The sequence below is a fragment of the Aedes albopictus genome, chromosome 3 (genome assembly GCF_035046485.1).
Source record: "Aedes albopictus strain Foshan chromosome 3, AalbF5, whole genome shotgun sequence".
NCBI lineage: Eukaryota > Metazoa > Arthropoda > Insecta > Diptera > Culicidae > Aedes > Aedes albopictus.
Genome location: NC_085138.1, coordinates 335,749,138 through 335,766,887, shown reverse-complemented (window position 1 = coordinate 335,766,887; position 17,750 = coordinate 335,749,138).

Genomic DNA, 17,750 nt, shown 5'->3' with positions numbered 1-17,750 from the left:
GAAAACAGCGCGCACAGTAAAAGTAAAATTTGAATTTTTTGGCGCATTTTTAAGTGCATTATATGCATTTTTCAACGCATTAGGTCAAATCACGAAATTTTTTAACGCATTTTCGATTCAGTTGTCTTGGTAGTGATCCGCCCCTCGCTTCCTACAGTGGCTACCATTTGAATTGTCATTTCTTTGCAACTGCGTACTGTGATTGAAGAAACACGGTTTCTTGAGCGATTCAGACTAGGAATTTCCTATGAATCAAGATAGGCCGAGAAATTCCTTCTGATTTGAAAACAGCCCTTAATGATGGCTCACTTGGTTCTGTAAAGTTATTTTTTGCAATTTCTCATCGTAATAGGCTGTTTTACCTCACGCAAATCTGACAGGAAAAGGCCTACTTTCCCACACCAAATTAACAGTGCTGTTATGGTTCATTACAGCACTGATTTGCTTTGCGTAATGAACCATTACAGCACTGTTTTCAGTTTTGATCAACTTCTTGATGCTTTCTGGACGCAGTTTTGAAAAATTGTAACAACTGCACAGTATAACCTGTTATGTTCAGATTTTCTTAAACATGGCTATGAACATCAGTGTGCAGTTTGATGAAAAAGTTTTGTTAAAAACTATCCTCAAGGGTAATTAATGAAATTGCAAAAAAACGTTGTACGCAACTCGGTGCAGAACTCGATTTTTTCCAGCACTCGTCGTAATTATCCAACTCGGCAAGCCTCGTTGGATAAATGTACGACTCGTGCTGTAAAAATCGTCATTCTGCACCTTGTTGCGTAAACTACTATTTTCCAAGTTAAAAAGTGCACCCTAGAGGGGCATCCATTTAGTGCGTCACGCTAAATTTGACAATTCTCGACCCATCTCTCCCTCAAGCATGGGAACACTCACTTGCAAAGAGTTACACTCACTTGATATTTTCTTAGCATAGAAGCGTGCAATCAAGAAACGATGTATGGACGACTTTTGCATTGTGGTTTTATCTAAAACTTTGCTGAATAGAGTAGAGGTCGCACACGCATACCGAAGTCGTGAGGGACATGCGAAGGCAACTCTCCACGAGGTGAGTGTAAATTACACTCACCTCGTGGAGAGTCACTTTTACAACTCTGTCACGACTTTGGTATACGTGTGCGACCTCTACTCTATTCGGCAAAGTTTTAGATAAAACCACAATGCAAAAGTCGTCCATACATCGTTTCTTGATTGCACGCTTCTGAGCTGAGAAAATAGCAAGTGAGTGTAATTCTTTGAAAGTGAGTGTTCCCATCCCTGCTCTCCCTTACGGGATTTTCCTATATTCATAACATTGCGTATCGTACTTACCTGAACCCCCCTCCCCCTATAAGCGTGACGTACTTTATGGATGCCCTACCTATGTTTTTGCCATGCATTTTGTCACGGGGGTGAATCTTCATCACGAAAAGAGCCGCTCGTTTGATTGCTGGACACTAGCGAACCTGGTGGTGGAAAGCAAGCTTTTTGTACAGCGAGCATAGGGTGGGAACGAGGCCCGCTTTGATGATTTTTTATTTCTCCAAGGTAATTCATTCCAATCTAGTTTTCCAAGTGAAAATTTTACGACTTCCACCTCGAAACTTCAAATTTGTTGGAAGATACACATTTGTTCTGTGATTTTGTACATGCTCGGGAACGCTTCCCGAAATACTACGATACGAGAGGGCAATCAAAAGAGAGGATACTCGGTAATGTTAATGAAAGCGAAGCATTCGGCAACAATGTTTTTTGTCAGAATAGTGTCCTAATCTTAATTTTTTTGGCAACGCAACCTGCAACATCATTAATACAATTTATTTAAATGGTATGTTACGTTTTGAGAGCGAAAATGCGATAAATAATGATAAAAATAACGTATGTTCACAGTTGTTCGAAGTCAACGATGAGAGAGCTTCAGTAAGTGTTACACTTAGTGATGACCGCTTCTCGTCGCAGCTTTTGCATATCGGAACATCTTCTTTGTATTCCTTCGTGAACCATGCAACTCGACGAGAGAACAAATTCGCGCGTGGCAATTGAAACAGAACCAAGAGAAGGGAAGAAAAACTGCCGAGTGTTTCATTTATCACTTCGGCTTCTAAACACTGCTTAATTTGATTATCATTGCTAGTGATTTGAAATGTGTTTCTACATACTACAGTAGACGTTCGATAACTGCAACATGTTTACGTTTCACCTACCGAATGAAATTCGTTAACTGCAACGACTGACATACGTCAAATACTTGTCAGTTTGTCTGAAAGTGATCTAAAATGCATTCAAAAATGCATCGCTATGCAGCTGTCATCTATTCTGACAGACCTTTGACGGATAGCGGTGCGATAACTGCAAAACTGTTGCACTTACCGGACTTGCAGTTAAAAAGCATTGCAGTTAAAGCGTTTGCACCGAGCGAACGTCTACTGTACTTAGAATTTTACATCATTAATACTTAATGCTCCTGAATATTTTACACTATTGCATAAACTATTCTGTTCATTCAACTGCTTCCAAAATATGCGAAAAATATTATTGCGTATAGAATTAAATTGCTTTCCTTTGGATTGCATTTTTTTTCAATGTTTTGAAACTGCGAATAAGATTACCGGGGGCCCTATGGCCACAGTGTAAAGGCGTGGGTTTTCACTTTTCGTAAAGGAAATTCCCTTGACTTCCTTATGCTTAGATTATCTTCGTGACTGCCACACGATATACACGTGCAAAATGATTACTGGCAGAGGAAGCTCTCATTAATAATTGTGGAAGTGCGTTGATTTCTGGAAACATGATCGTATTAATAACGGTAAATCTCTCCAGCGGTCGATGGCCAATGTAATTTTTTGTGCCTCTATTTTGTAACACAAACTCTGCGAAACGTTAGAAATTTTAAGTAACAAAAATTTAATAGTGTACATTTTGGTTTCTCTGTGCCTATTATTACAGTCAACGCTTCAACATGCCGAAGATTAAAAAGCAGTCGCACCTACAAAAAGTGAAAGTGAAAAAAGTTTACTACAGAGATCGGAAAGTGCTTGAGAAAAATTATCAGTGTGAAGGAAAAACTCAAAAGGAAAACGGTGGAGAAACGAAGAAGATATTGATTATGGAAAACGTAGAGCAGATGATTGAAAACTCTAATACAAACGTACGGAAGGAAAAAAATCGACAGAACATGAAGAAGAAACGAGCAGAAAATGCAGTTTACTACGAGCAGGAAAAAGATAAAAATAAGAAGAGAATAAAGGACATGAGAATGAAGCGTACGTATTACCAATATGAGAGGCTCAAAAATTCTCAGAGGATGGAAAAACTTAGGACGAGGGAGGAGTATAAGCAGCAAGAAAAAGTTAAAAATTCGCAAAGGATATTGGAAATCAGAAAAGATGTGGAGTACAAGCAACAGGAAAGACTGAAAAATTCGCAAAGGATGGTGGAAATGAGAGAAGATGTAAAGTACAAGCAACAGGAAAGACAGAAAACTTCGCAAAGGATGTTGGAAATGAGAGAAGATGAAAAGTACAAGCAACAGGAAAGACTGAAAAATTCCCAAAGGATGTTGGAAATGAGAGAAGATGAAGAGTACAAGCAACAGGAAAGATTGAAAAATTCGCAAAGGATGTTGGAAATGAGAGAAGACGAAGAGTACAAGCAACAGGAAAGGCTGAAAAATTCGCAAAGGATGTTGGAAATGAGAGAAGGTGTTGAGTACAATCAACATGAAAAAGAGAAAAATATCCAGAGGATAGCAGAAACAAGGAAGCACGAAGGTTACAAAAACCTAGAAAATATGAAAAATCTACAGAGAATAAGGAATATTCGCAACACTGTTGAAGGTTTCTGTACGCGGGAAAACGAAAAACATAAGAATAGAATGATTCTAACTAGAGCGAATCAGGAGTATAAAGAAATTGAGAAAACAAAAAATGCACAAAGGATGGTGGAGAAAAGGAAGGCGGAGGAATACAAACAGCATGAAAAGGAACAAAATTTACAGAGGATGGTGAAAATGAGGAAAGATGAAGAGTACAAGCAGCAAGAGCAACAACAAAATTTGCTGAGGATAACACATCTTCGTAACACTGTTGAAGAGTTCTCTCACCAAGAAAAAGAACAGAATAGAAAGCGCATGGGGAGGGTTCGGACAAACCTTCAGTATTCTCGAATGGAAAATGTAAGCAATATTGAGCGTATGCAAATTTCAAGAGAAGATGAAATGATGCGAATCGACGAAAGAGAAAGAGATCGACGAAGCAGGCGTGAAAAACGGAGCTGTGAAATAATTCGACACCGAGACGCTGTATACAATTGCTTGAAGCGTCGTGCAATGGAGTCAAGTGCATCTGAAGTTTTGATGTTTATCAATTGCAGGAAAGAAGTGCCATTGTTTTTCTGTTCTTGTTGTGAACGGATGTTCTTTGAAAAAGGGTTAAAAAAAATCACTCGAGAAAAGGTGACTTCCCTAATCGCTGCGAAAATTGATGCAGAGAACTCGAGTGTAACTTTTTGGGTAGATTCTCATGTTTTGAATAACTACGACGAGCATGTACAGAACTATCTTTGCCACACATGCTATAAGTACGTCTGCGCTGGAAAAGTACCTAAGCTTTCAAGCAGTAATGGATTGAAATTGGCGCAAGTTCCGGAATGCTTGGAAGAACTTAACCCAGTAGAGGAACGTATTGTCTCACCATTTGTTCCTTTTATCAAAATTTTAATGCTTAACCATCGTGCTTCAAATCCTCAAATTGGTGCACAAGGCAGTGTGATCTACGTTCCTACTGATGTCAATGAAATGGAGCAGTCCCTTCCTAGGAACATTAACAATATAAATATGATAGCCATACCAGTAGAGTTTAAGAGGCATATGGGACATTCAAGCAGTTATCTGAAAGGGCTGGTTCGCAAAGAAAAGATTGAAGCAGCTGGCAAATACTTGCAGGAAACGGAACTTTATAAGAAGTACGGAATTTGTTTCTCTGAAAGTGCCGATGATGTTTTGGGCATAAATGACGACGATCCAAATTCTAACATGAACGAGTTTGAAGATGATAGTGTTGAACGAGAAACAGGTGTAAATATAGACGAAGATTTCGCGAATTTATTGCAGGAAGGAGACGACGAATGCTTGCTGATTGATTTAAATGAGGTAGCTGCTCAAAATGCAATTGTAGTAATGGCTCCTGGACAAAACCAGAAACCGGTATCACCATACAGTAACCCAGACATAGAATATCTCTGTTTTCCAAAAATTTTTGCTGGACAACCACGGAATTTGACAGACAAAAATATAACATACAATGATGTCATTAAATGGGATATTCGATACTACAAGAACAGGATTGAACCACGGCGTATACTTCACCTTTCGAAGAAAAAGTTGCTGAATGAATCATACAATTCTGTAAAAGTTGCCATTCGGAAGAAGAAAAATGCAAAACATGTAACGGCTCAAGAAGCACTGCAACCAGATTACATTGGAGGTTTATTATCGTTCGACAATGGATTAAGATTCATGGATCAAATGCGATGTGCCCCTGCGTATATGGAGCATAAGAAGAAGGTTTTATGTGGACTCATGAGACAAATTGGTACTCCTGTATTCTTCCTCACGGTATCTGCAGTTGAAACTAATTGGCCAGAATTGATTCAAGCTCTAGTACAGTATACATCAGGTATGAAAATTAGTTTGTATGATGCATTGAATTTACCATACGAGGAAAGAGCAACACTGGTAAAGGAAAATTCTGTATTTACTGCAATGTATTATGACAACAAAATCAAGAACTTGATGAGATTAATTAACAAAGCAGAAGGTGGAATTTTCGAAACATACAAGGTCACCGACTTCTTCCGCAGACGAGAATTTCAACAGCGAGGATCACCTCATGATCACATATTGTTGTGGATTGACAATGCACCTAAAATAGATCGTGATGACAGCAGCACTTTTGACCCTGTTATAAAGTTTGCAGACAAGCACATCACATGCGAATTCGACGAGAAAAATCCATTTTGTAACTATCTGCGACACAAGCATACCGCCACATGCAGTAAAGGAAAGAAAAATAAGAATATCTGTAGATTCAATTTCCCCAAATTTGTAATGCCACGGACAACGATTCTTGAACCATTACCCAGAGAGGAAAGAACTTCTGAAGTGAAATCCAGTCTGGAAAAGATCAAAAACTTGATGGAACAGTTCTATGTGAGTAAAGAAAGAATTGTCAAAAGTTTTGATGAAGTTTTGGAGCACCTTCAGATGTCAGAGGAGACATATTTAACAGCTTTAAGAAGCACTATAAATAAGTTGACAATCTTTTATAAGCGCAGGAGTTGTGAGGTAGATATCAATACATACAATCGAATAATTCTCAATTTGATGGAATCAAATGTCGATTTGCAACTTGTTGTGGACGAATATGCAGTAGCATCGTACATTGTGGATTATGTGGCGAAAGGAGAAGCAGGGCTTTCAAAAGGATTGAAAGACCTTCAAACTGAACTGGACAAAGGCGATCGTAATTTACAGGATCGGTTACGGTGCATCATGAACAAATTCCTGAACGGACACGTGATTTCAACATCAGAAGCAGTATACCACTGCTTGGGGACACCTATAACAGAGTTCAGTCGATCTGCTATATTCATAAACACGGGGCGCAGTGATGAAAGGGTAGCGTTCTTAAAATCAACCAAGCAGTTGCAAGCAATGAATCCTGATTCGACTGACATAGTTGGAAAAGATGTTCTCACACATTATTCTGAACGGAAAGCCTTGGATGATGTTTGCTTGGCTGAATATGCCGCATATTATTTCCAAACAGCGAAGAAAACAAAACGAGACAAGAACTTGGATTCGGACGATGAAGGTAACGAAACCGACACGGAGAAAGATGACACTGAGCATAAACGCCGCAGGAAGGCCCGAATTGTACGGTATGTGCGATATACGTATGAAAAAGATCCAGACAACTTCTTCCGCGAACAATTGCTGTTATTTCTTCCATGGAGAAACGAAGAGGAGGAAATTGAATCGGTTAACTGGAGTGCAAAATTTTATGAAAACAAAGAGTTGATCGAAAAAAATCGCGATAACCTGTTCAAGTTGTCTAGCGATCGATTGGATGATGCTATGATAGCAGCTGAACAGCACAGACAAATAGCAGATGCAGATGAAATTGAAGATTTTGAGAAAAATCAAATTCCTAAGGAACAAGAGATCGATATCCTTGTGCAAGTGGGGATAGATCGCCCAAAAAGTAATGCACCCTTTATTTACACTGTCCCTGCAAAAATACACGAACACAATCTCTTTGATATGCTATGTAAACTGAACGAGCGTCAAAGGGAAATTGTAATGCACATCTACAAGTCATTCCGCACCGGAAAGTTACCTCTTCGAATTTTTATTTCGGGATCTGCTGGAGTAGGCAAAAGCATGGTTATTTCTACAATTTTCCAGTTAATTACATACCATTTGGAATATTCAACTTCAGTTCTGAGAGACCAAAATACTGATTCCATTAAAGTTTTGTTATGTGCATTTTCTGGAAAAGCAGCTTTCCTGATTGGAGGAAATACGCTACACTCTGCATTTGCTCTACCACTACAAGAAAATGCGAAAATGTCGGATTTACCCATGGATGTTGCTAACAATTTAAGACAACAACTGAAGGACTGCAAATTGGTCATCATTGATGAGATATCGATGGTCGGAAGCACCATTTTTAGTCGGATCGATACACGGTTGCGGCAAATCACTGGACGAAACGAAACTTTTGGTGGATTATCGGTTATCACAGTTGGCGATTTTCTTCAATTACCACCTGTAAAAGACTCGGCCATCTTCTTGACTCCGAAACACAGTCTAATTAAAACAAGCATCTCACCATTATGGGACGAATTTAACCTTTATGAGCTTACAGAGGTTATGCGACAGAAAGATGATTTGAGCTTTGTTAGAGCTCTCAATAGTTTTGCTCGTGGAGATATGACAGACGAAGACATCAAAATCATAAAATCTCGAGAAATACAGGAAGATCAAGTACCCGATGAAGCCATCAGGCTTTACTATACAAACGCCAATGTTGATAAATATAATGACAAGAAGATATCGGAATCACCCGCATCTGAAATAGAGTGCATTGCTGTTGACACAATTACAGGAAAACTAAAACCACATCAAAGAACTGCAAAGATTAAAATGTGGAGAGAACGACCGACCAAAGATTGTGGAGGATATCCATATACGATCCGGTTCAAACAAGGAATTAAATACATGCTGACAGCTAATCTTGACGTTGCAGATGGATTAGTGAATGGAGCTACTGGAGTTTTAGAATACGTTTTTTGCAATCCTGGGACTGAAAAACCAACTATTGTTTTTCTAAAATTCGATTCTAGTAGTGTAGGCAAGAAGATACGACAGCAGTACAGGAATTTCATGGAGAACAACAATATCAACCTCAGTTGGACGCCAATCCCTAGGAAAGTATACAACTTGACAACTCATTTCCAGAAGGATTACCAGATGATTCGGGATCAGTTTCCAATAGTACCTTGCGAAGCTCTAACTATTCATAAAAGTCAAGGTCAAACATACAGACATGTTTGTATTGATTTCAGGAAGTCTGGTAACCTTACCCGCCAGCTAGTTTATGTAGAGCTCAGCCGCGTGACGAGTCTTTCAGGACTTTATATTCTAGGTAATTTTCCTGGAAATATGAAAAGTAATAACACAATTGATGCTTGTTTGAACGAAATGGATAGACTAAGAAATGAACGGCCATTGTCACTTGTTTACAATAATTTAGTTAATGTATTAGGGCTCAAAGTAGTTTACTTGAATATTCGATCATTACGAGCAAATAAAAAGCATGTAGACGTGGACCCATGGTATTTCCGCTTTGATATATTAATTTTCTCTGAAACATGCTTGTACGCCAATGAAAAGATTGAATTTCCTGGATTCAATTTGGTCTATCGTTCAGATACTATTAGATATCCGGATTATGTTAAAAAGAACATTGCCAAAGGAATTATTTGTTTCGTAAGAAGCAGTTTGAAAGCAAACGTTGTCGACTATTGTACAGAATTCAAGGCGGATCAGAAGGGACATTATCATAGTCACATAGATCTGGTTAAGTTTGTAGTTAATGAAATCCAGATAATAAGTGGATATAAATCACCAAAAGTAAGTGTTTGCGATTTTAAAGATACAATGCTTCGATTTCAGTTGGAGGAATCTTGTCCAACTATTGTCATAGGTGATTTCAATTTCAATCTGAATGATACAAGAAATGCACAAATCCATGAGTTTAGTTCCTTTATGATCAACCTTTCATATGTTTCGAAACTACCGTCAACAGAAGCAACAACTATTTTGGGTTCACGACTAGATATAGTGTACGCCAATTTTAAAAATATTACTGCTGGAGTTTATGAGTGCTACTTTTCTGATCATAAACCAATATATTGTATAATTTGTAATGAGCAACCATGCCTTACTGATGTGAACAAAATTGACAACGATAATATTCAACTATTTGGAAAGTCTTCTGACATAGTATCCATAGATAGTAAATCAATTGCATCTTGTGTGAACTTATCATCTGAAGGTAATAGCATCAGATCTAGCAATAGGAATATTGCGAGTTTATCCTTTCAGTACAGTGATTTTGAATCAGATTTGGAACATTTAAATATAGATCACAACATTAGAGATTGGATTAACACAGTTGATACGACCAATGATGTATATGATAATGGAAATGAAAAATTGCTCAAAAATGTTCAACAGGTATTCTATAACGATCCATATACATTTACCAATTCCGAAGAATTGCTGATAGCTTCTAAAGATGGCAATGTAATGCGTTACAAAAGTGATATTGACCACATTGCAAACCACTTAAGGACATTACCTACTAATGTTTTCAAATGTAACAGAGATAGACTATTGTCAGTTCAAACATTGAATGGATTCTTGGAGATTCCAATAACTGGAGATGGCGGTTGCCAATTCAATGCGATTTCGTATGCATTGGTAGGAAATGAAAGTTTTTCTTTTGATCTTAGAGCAATTGCATTCCAAACCGTAATAGAAAACATACATCTCTTCGATAAAATCAAAAATACCATTGGTTTGGAATCAGACACATTGTTTAACCTTCTTCAGATATGTTGTTCAGAAAGATTATTCGGTAACCTTGACACCCTGTTTGCTCTCAGTATGGCTCTTGAACGAATTATATTTATCATGCTGCATCACGAAAACGGAGAACAACGGTTTGTTAAAGTTGAACCACCAAGTTACAGTAATACTGATTTACCAATATTACTGCATTTGACAAGACCAGGTCAAGCAGACGCACATTTTAATGTTCTCCTTCCATCTGATGTAAACACACCATACGACTTTACATGCTACGATGTGTATAACTTGAATCATATAGTGATGAGCTAAAGGACGTTGGTGTAACCTGCTAAAACAAACCGTCAATTAGAAATAAACCATATTAGCTAAAATCTTCTGAAAATGAGATGGGAAGGGCTGAATACGGTTTACCGTGTTAGCTAAAACCTCCTAAAACGATACAGAAGAGGCTGAATATGATTCAACGATAGGTGAGGCTGAATACGACTTGCCCTGCGGCTTGCCGTATTAGCTCAATCTCCTGAATAAGACACAGAAGAGGCTGAATATGGTTCAACGACAGGAGGGGCTGAATACGGTTTACCGTGTTAGCTAAAACCTCCTCAAACGATACAGAAGGGGCTGAATATGATTCAACAACAGGAGAGGCTGAATACGGCTTGCCGTATTAGCTCAATCTCCTGATAAGACAGTAGTTTTAAAAGTACTAATGACTTAAAAAACTGGGCAACAACGAGTAGTTTTGGCAGCTATGACACCCTTGACTTTGGTCAGATAATACCTATATTTTTATGGGGGGGACCCAGAGCCATTTATAAGCGCACAAAATATGTACATGGTTTCCAGCATTTTTTGCTAAACATTTCAATATGCTGGCTTAAAAAAAAGCAACATAACATATTCGACGAGAAAGGCACTATCACCACTAGGTGGATTAATCTGGGTTTTTAAATTATATGTTTGTTGCTTACTGTATGACTAGTAGGTTGAATATTCATCTAAAATAATATCCATCTCTTCGATATCCATGTTGCCTTTCTCGCAAGAAATTTATCTGAATTTGAGATTTTGAGCATCTTTTTTAATAATTAGGTTTATTGAATAATTACATCCCTTGCATTTCCAACACATTTATTACGTAGTTGTCTCCTTTACAACTTCGCGAAGGTCAAAATTCTTGAATCCTGGTCATAGTAGAAGCTGTCTTCTAACAGTCTGCGATAAGTTTGCGCAACCTTTTTTCATAAACGTGTATTTTAACATCAGCTAATTCTATACTCAGTCACAACCTTTTAGTTACAAAGCATCAATCGGAAATCTTAATATACAGGGTGTTTGGTTCCGGGTTTTGGATATTTCCAGGGCTGATAGGTCTTGATGAGGGATGAAAAAGATCCCATGGAACATAGGGTCGGAAATCACTGCTAAGTGAGTTAATCACATTTTAAGTTTTTAATTTTTGTTTATCTTTGAAGTCCTGTATCTACTAAACTATCAATCGTACAAACTTTCTCAGCGCACGAATTGAAAGCTAATAACTTCTACTTTCTTAGTCTCTTGGACGTATACTTTGTAAAAATAGTTTTAAAGGCCGTAAATTGAAAAATAATGCAAAATTGGTCGAAAAAATCTACACTTTTTTGGACATTTTTGATGATTTAATTATGAAAATAAAGCTTTTGTTAAAAAAGTTCTTCTACAAAACATGCACGAACTTGTTCCCTAAAAATGTTTCTTTGACACCAAAACTCTATCTTTTGTAGTTAAGCCAAAAAATGTTTTTGAAAATAACGTTCCAAATTGCATTAACTTCATGCCAAAACAATGGTCATCACCCTATCCGTCGTGCGTTCGTGTGCTGTTGCTCCACGGTATGAGGACGACTACTGCTGCTGGCTTGGCTGCTGGCGATGTCATTGCATACAGAAAACGAGCTCGCTCTTTGTCGCGTCACATCTCCGCCTGTGGAATCATTCGAGGCGGAGTTTGGATTTGCGCATACTAAGTGCGACGTGCAGTTAACTTGTTTTTCGACGGAGCGAAAGGAAAGCGCCGACGAAAGTGTATTTACAAGAGCAACCATTTAAATCCTTCGCACTCGTAGCTCTGCTGCGGTGCTGTTCAGATGGGAGGGGCTGTGCGTGCGGCAATTTAGAGCATGCACTTATTTGATGCATTTCATTTTTTTTTTGTATGATGTGCAAGGATAATGATTCTTCTTATTTCTACCATAACATTCCCACTGGGACAGAGCCTGTTTCTCAAGTTGTAAAACATACAGCAATAAATTCCTTAGGAAACAATCATGGGGAGTCCTTGGGAAATGATACCTTTGGGGAATCTAATCAACAAGTTGGACATTTTAGGAGAAGTTGGGAATTCTTAAGGAACATTGGGGATTTTTAGGAGATATTGGGGATTTTTAAGGAACATTGGGGATTTTTAAGGAACATTGGGGATTTTTAGGAGATATTGGGGCCGGTAAAGGGAACTTAGGAATCATGGGAGTCCTTGGGATATGATACCTTTGGGGAATCTAATCAACAAGTTGGACATTTTAGGAGAAGTTGGGAATTCTTAAGGAACATTGGGGATTTTTAGGAGATATTGGGGCCGGTAAAGGGAACTTAGGAATCATGGGGTCCTTGGGATATGATACCTTTGGGGAATCTAATCAACAAGTTGGACATTTTAGGAGAAGTTGGGAATTCTTAAGGAACATTGGGGTTTTTAGGAGATATTGGGGATTTTTAAGGAACATTGGGGATTTTTAAGGAACATTGGGGATTTTTAGGAGATATTGGGGCCGGTAAAGGGAACTTAGGAATCATGGGAGTCCTTGGGAAATGATACCTTTGGGGAATCTAATCAACAAGTTGGACATTTTAGGAGAAGTTGGGAATTCTTAAGGAACATTGGGGTTTTTAGGAGATATTGGGGATTTTTAAGGAGAGTTGCTGGATGGATTTCGTCGTGTTGGTGAGTGTGTCGTGCATTGGAAGTGTGTTTTTCGCGGCGGTTTGACTCGCTCGCAGAGTCAAGCATGCTGATGGCGGCCCGTCGAAGCTGTCGTCAGTTGCTGGATGGTGTTCATCGTGTGGGTGAATGTGTTCGTGCTTCGGGAGTGTGTTTTGCGCGGTGGTTGGATTAGTTCGCAAAAATCAACCATGCTGATGGCGGCCCGACGAAGCCGTTGTCAGTTGCTAGATGGTCGTCGTTTATAGCAAATATTGAGCAACTACCGAACGCGGGTGGTCGATTGTTCGCTTTCCGCGTGAAGCGAGCAATAGCGCCGCAGTCTGCGTGTCATGATTCAACTTCAAAAGGTCATATTACTTATCAAAGTGAATCCAGACCCAACGATACCTTCCTGACTAATAAGCATTCCATCCTGCAGCTTTTGGTGGAGTCGCAGCGGTAAACGCGGACTTTCACAACAAAGGTTGCAACTAACATTCCTTCCCTCTCCCAACCTGACTGCAAGGACGTGGCCGGCGCCGTTATTGTACCATTAAAGAGAGCCTCTGAAGCGTGCACAGTGAGAATGTTGACCACTCCCAGTCAATTGTTCAGTTGATTCATTGTGCAACTGTCATTGGTTCGGGTCAATCACGGAGTAGCAACCATAGATATGTGCAGTCAGTCTAAGCTAAGCTAAGCTAAGATATTGGGGATTTTTAAGGAACATTGGGGATTTTTAAGGAACATTGGGGATTTTTAGGAGATATTGGGGCCGGTAAAGGGAACTTAGGAATCATGGGAGTCCTTGGGAAATGATACCTTTGGGGAATCTAATCAACAAGTTGGACATTTTAGGAGAAGTTGGGGATTCTTAAGGAACATTGGGGATTTTTAGGAGATATTGGGGCCGGTAAAGGGAACTTAGGAATCATGGGAGTCCTTGGAAAATGATACCTTTGGGGAATCTAATCAACAAGTTGGACATTTTAGGAGAAGTTGGGGATTCTTAAGGAACATTAGGGATTTTTAGGAGATATTGGGGATTTTTAAGGAACATTGGGGATTTTTAAGGAACATTGGGGATTTTTAGGAGATATTGGGGCCGGTAAAGGGAACTTAGGAATCATGGGGTCCTTGGGAAATGATACCTTTGGGGAATCTAATCAACAAGTTGGACATTTTAGGAGAAGTTGGGAATTCTTAAGGAACATTGGGGATTTTTAGAAGATATTGGGGAGGGTAAAGGGTACTTAGAAATTATGGGAGTCCTTGGGAAATGATACCTTTGGGGAATCTAATCAACAAGTTGGACATTTTAGGAGAAGTTGGGGATTCTTAAAGAGCATTAGGGGTCATCCATTAAGCACGTCACGGTCCTAGGGGGGAGGGGGGTTTGTGAAAGTGTGACAAGCAATGTATTAAGTACAGGAAAAACCCGTACGAAGGGGGGAGGGGGGGTCTGAAAATCCGAATTTTGGCGTGACGTACTTAATGGATGCTCCCTTAAGGATTTTTAAGGAACATTGGGGATTTTTAAGGAACATTGGGGATTTTTAAGAGATATTGGGGCGGGTAAAGGGAACTTGGGAATCATGGAGGTCCTTGAGAAATGATACCTTTGGGGAATCTAATCAACAAGTTGGACATTTTAGGAGAAGTTGGGGATTCTTAAGGAACATTGGGGATTTTTAGGAGATATTGGGGCCGGTAAAGGGAACTTAGGAATCATGTGAGTCCTTGGGAAATGATACCTTTGGGGAATCTAATCAACAAGTTGGACATTTTAGGAGAAGTTGGGGATTCTTAAGGAACATTGGGGATTTTTAGGAGATATTGGGGCCGGTAAAGGGAACTTAGGAATCATGGGAGTCCTTGGAAAATGATACCTTTGGGGAATCTAATCAACAAGTTGGACATTTTAGGAGAAGTTGGGAATTCTTAAGGAACATTGGGGATTTTTAGAAGATATTGGGGAGGGTAAAGGGTACATAGAAATTATGGGAGTCCTTGGGAAATGATACCTTTGGGGAATCTAATCAACAAGTTGGACATTTTAGGAGAAGTTGGGGATTCTTAAAGAACATTAGGGATTTTTAGGAGATATTGGGGGTTATTAAGGAACATTGGGGATTTTTAAGGAACATTGGGGATTTTTAAGAGATATTGGGGCGGGTAAAGGGAACTTAGGAATCATGGGGGTCCTTGAGAAATGATACCTTTGGGGAATCTAATCAACAAGTTGGACATTTTAGGAGAAGTTGGGGATTCTTAAGGAACATTGGGGATTTTTAGGAGATATTGGGGATTTTTAAGGAACATTGGGGATTTTTAAGGAACATTGGGGATTTTTAGGAGATATTGGGGCGGGTAAAGGGAACTTAGGAATCATGGGGGTCCTTGAGAAATGATACCTTTGGGGAATCTAATCAACAAGTTGGACATTTTAGGAGAAGTTGGGGATTCTTAAGGAACATTGGGGATATTGGGGCCGGTAAAGGGAACTTGGGAATCATGGGAGTCCTTGGGAAATGATACCTTTGGGGAATATAATAGACAAGTTGGACATTTTAGGAAAAGGTGGGGATTCTTAAAAAACATTGGGGATTTTTAGGAGATATTGGGGATTTTTAAGGAACATTGGGGATTTTTAAGGAACATGGGGGATTTTTAGGAGATAGGGAACTAAGGAATCATGGGGGTCCTTGGGATATGATACCTTTGGGAAATTTAATCAACAAGTTGGACATTTTAGAAGAAGTTGGGGATTCTTAAGGAACATTGGGGATTTTTTGGAGATATTGGGGACGGTAAAAGGAACTTGGGAATCATGGGAGTCCTTGGGAAATGATACCTTTGGGGAATCTAATAAACAAGTTGGACATTTTAGGAGAAGTTGGGGATTCTTAAGGAACATTGGGGATTTTTAGGAGATATTGGGGATTTTTAAGGAACATTGGGGATTTTTAAGGTAATTGGTAATTGGTAATTTTGAGGAGATATTGAGGCGGGTAAAGGGAACTTGGGAATCATGGGGGTCCTTGAGAAATGATACCTTTGGGAAATTTAATCAACAAGATGGATATTTTTGGAGTTATTGGGGATTCTTAAGGAACATTGGGGGTTTTAGGAGATATTGGAGAGGGTAAAGGGAACTTAGGAATCATGGCGGTCCTTGGGAAATGATACCTTTGGGGAATCTTATCAACAAGTTGGACGTTTCAGGAGAAGTTGGGGATTCTTGAGGAAAATTGGGGATTTTTAAGGAACATTGGGGTTTTTTAGGAGATATTGGGGATTTTTAAGGAACGTTGGTAATTTTTAAAGAACATTGGGGATTTATAGGAGATATTGGGGCGGGTAAAGGGAACTTCGGAATCATGGGGGTCCTTGAGAAATGATACCTTTGGGGAATTCAATCAACAAGTTGAATATTTTAGGAGAAGTTGGGGATTCTTAAGGAACATTGGGGATTTTTAGGAGGTATTTAGGAGGGAAAAGGGAATTTAGGAATCATTGGGGTCCTTGGGAAATGATAACTTTGGGAAATCTAATAAACAAGATGGATATTTTTGGAGATATTGGGGTTTTTAAGGAACATTGGGGATTTTAGGAGATATTGGAGAGGGTAAAGGGAACTTAGGAATCATGGGGTTCCTTGTGAAATGATACCTCTGGGGAATCTAATCAACAAGTTGGATATTTTAGGAGAGATTGGGGATTCTTAAGGAACATTGGGGATTTTAAGGAGATATTGGGGATTTTTAAGGAACATTGGGGATTTTTAGGAGATATTGGGGATTTTTAGGGAATATTGGGGATTTTTAGTAGATATTGGAGATTTTTAAGAAACTTTGGGGATTTTTAGGAGATATTAGAGATGTTTCATGACGTTGGGGATTTTTAGGGAGATAATGGGAATTTTTCAAGGAGCGTTGGGAATTGTAGGAGATATTGAGGAGGGTAATCGGACCTCAGGAATCATGGGGGTCCATGGGAAATGATACCTTTGGGATTCATTAGATTTAGTTGGACATTTTAGGAGAAGTTGGGGATTCTTCAGAAACATTGGAAATTTTGAGGAGATATTGGGGATTTATTAAGGAATGTTGGGGCTTTTTAGAAGATATAGGGGATTTTTTGGGAACTTTGGGGCTTTTGAGGAGATTTTGGAGATTTTTTTAAGGAACGATAGGGATTTTAAGGAGATATTGGGGGGGGGGGGTAAGGGTAACATAGGAATCAAGGAGGTCTTCTTGGGAAAAAATGCCTTTGAGAAATTTATCGAATAAGTTGGACGTTTCAGGAGAAATTGTGGATTCTTAAGGAACTTTGAGAATTTTTAGGAGATATTGGGAATTTTTTAAGGAACGTTGGGGATTTTTAGGAAATATTGGGGAGGGTATAGGGAACTTAGGAATAATGGGCGTCCTTGGAAAATGATACCCTTCGGGAATCTAAACAACAAGTTGGACATTTTTGAAGAAGTTTGGGATTCCTAAGGACCCTTATAAACCAACACAATACACGGACCGTTATGTAGACAGTTCAACAATACCGCATACTGTTCGAACTGTATCCCGAAGGGGTGGTTAAGCAAATCTTATGGTTATCGTTTATCCGGGGAGATATC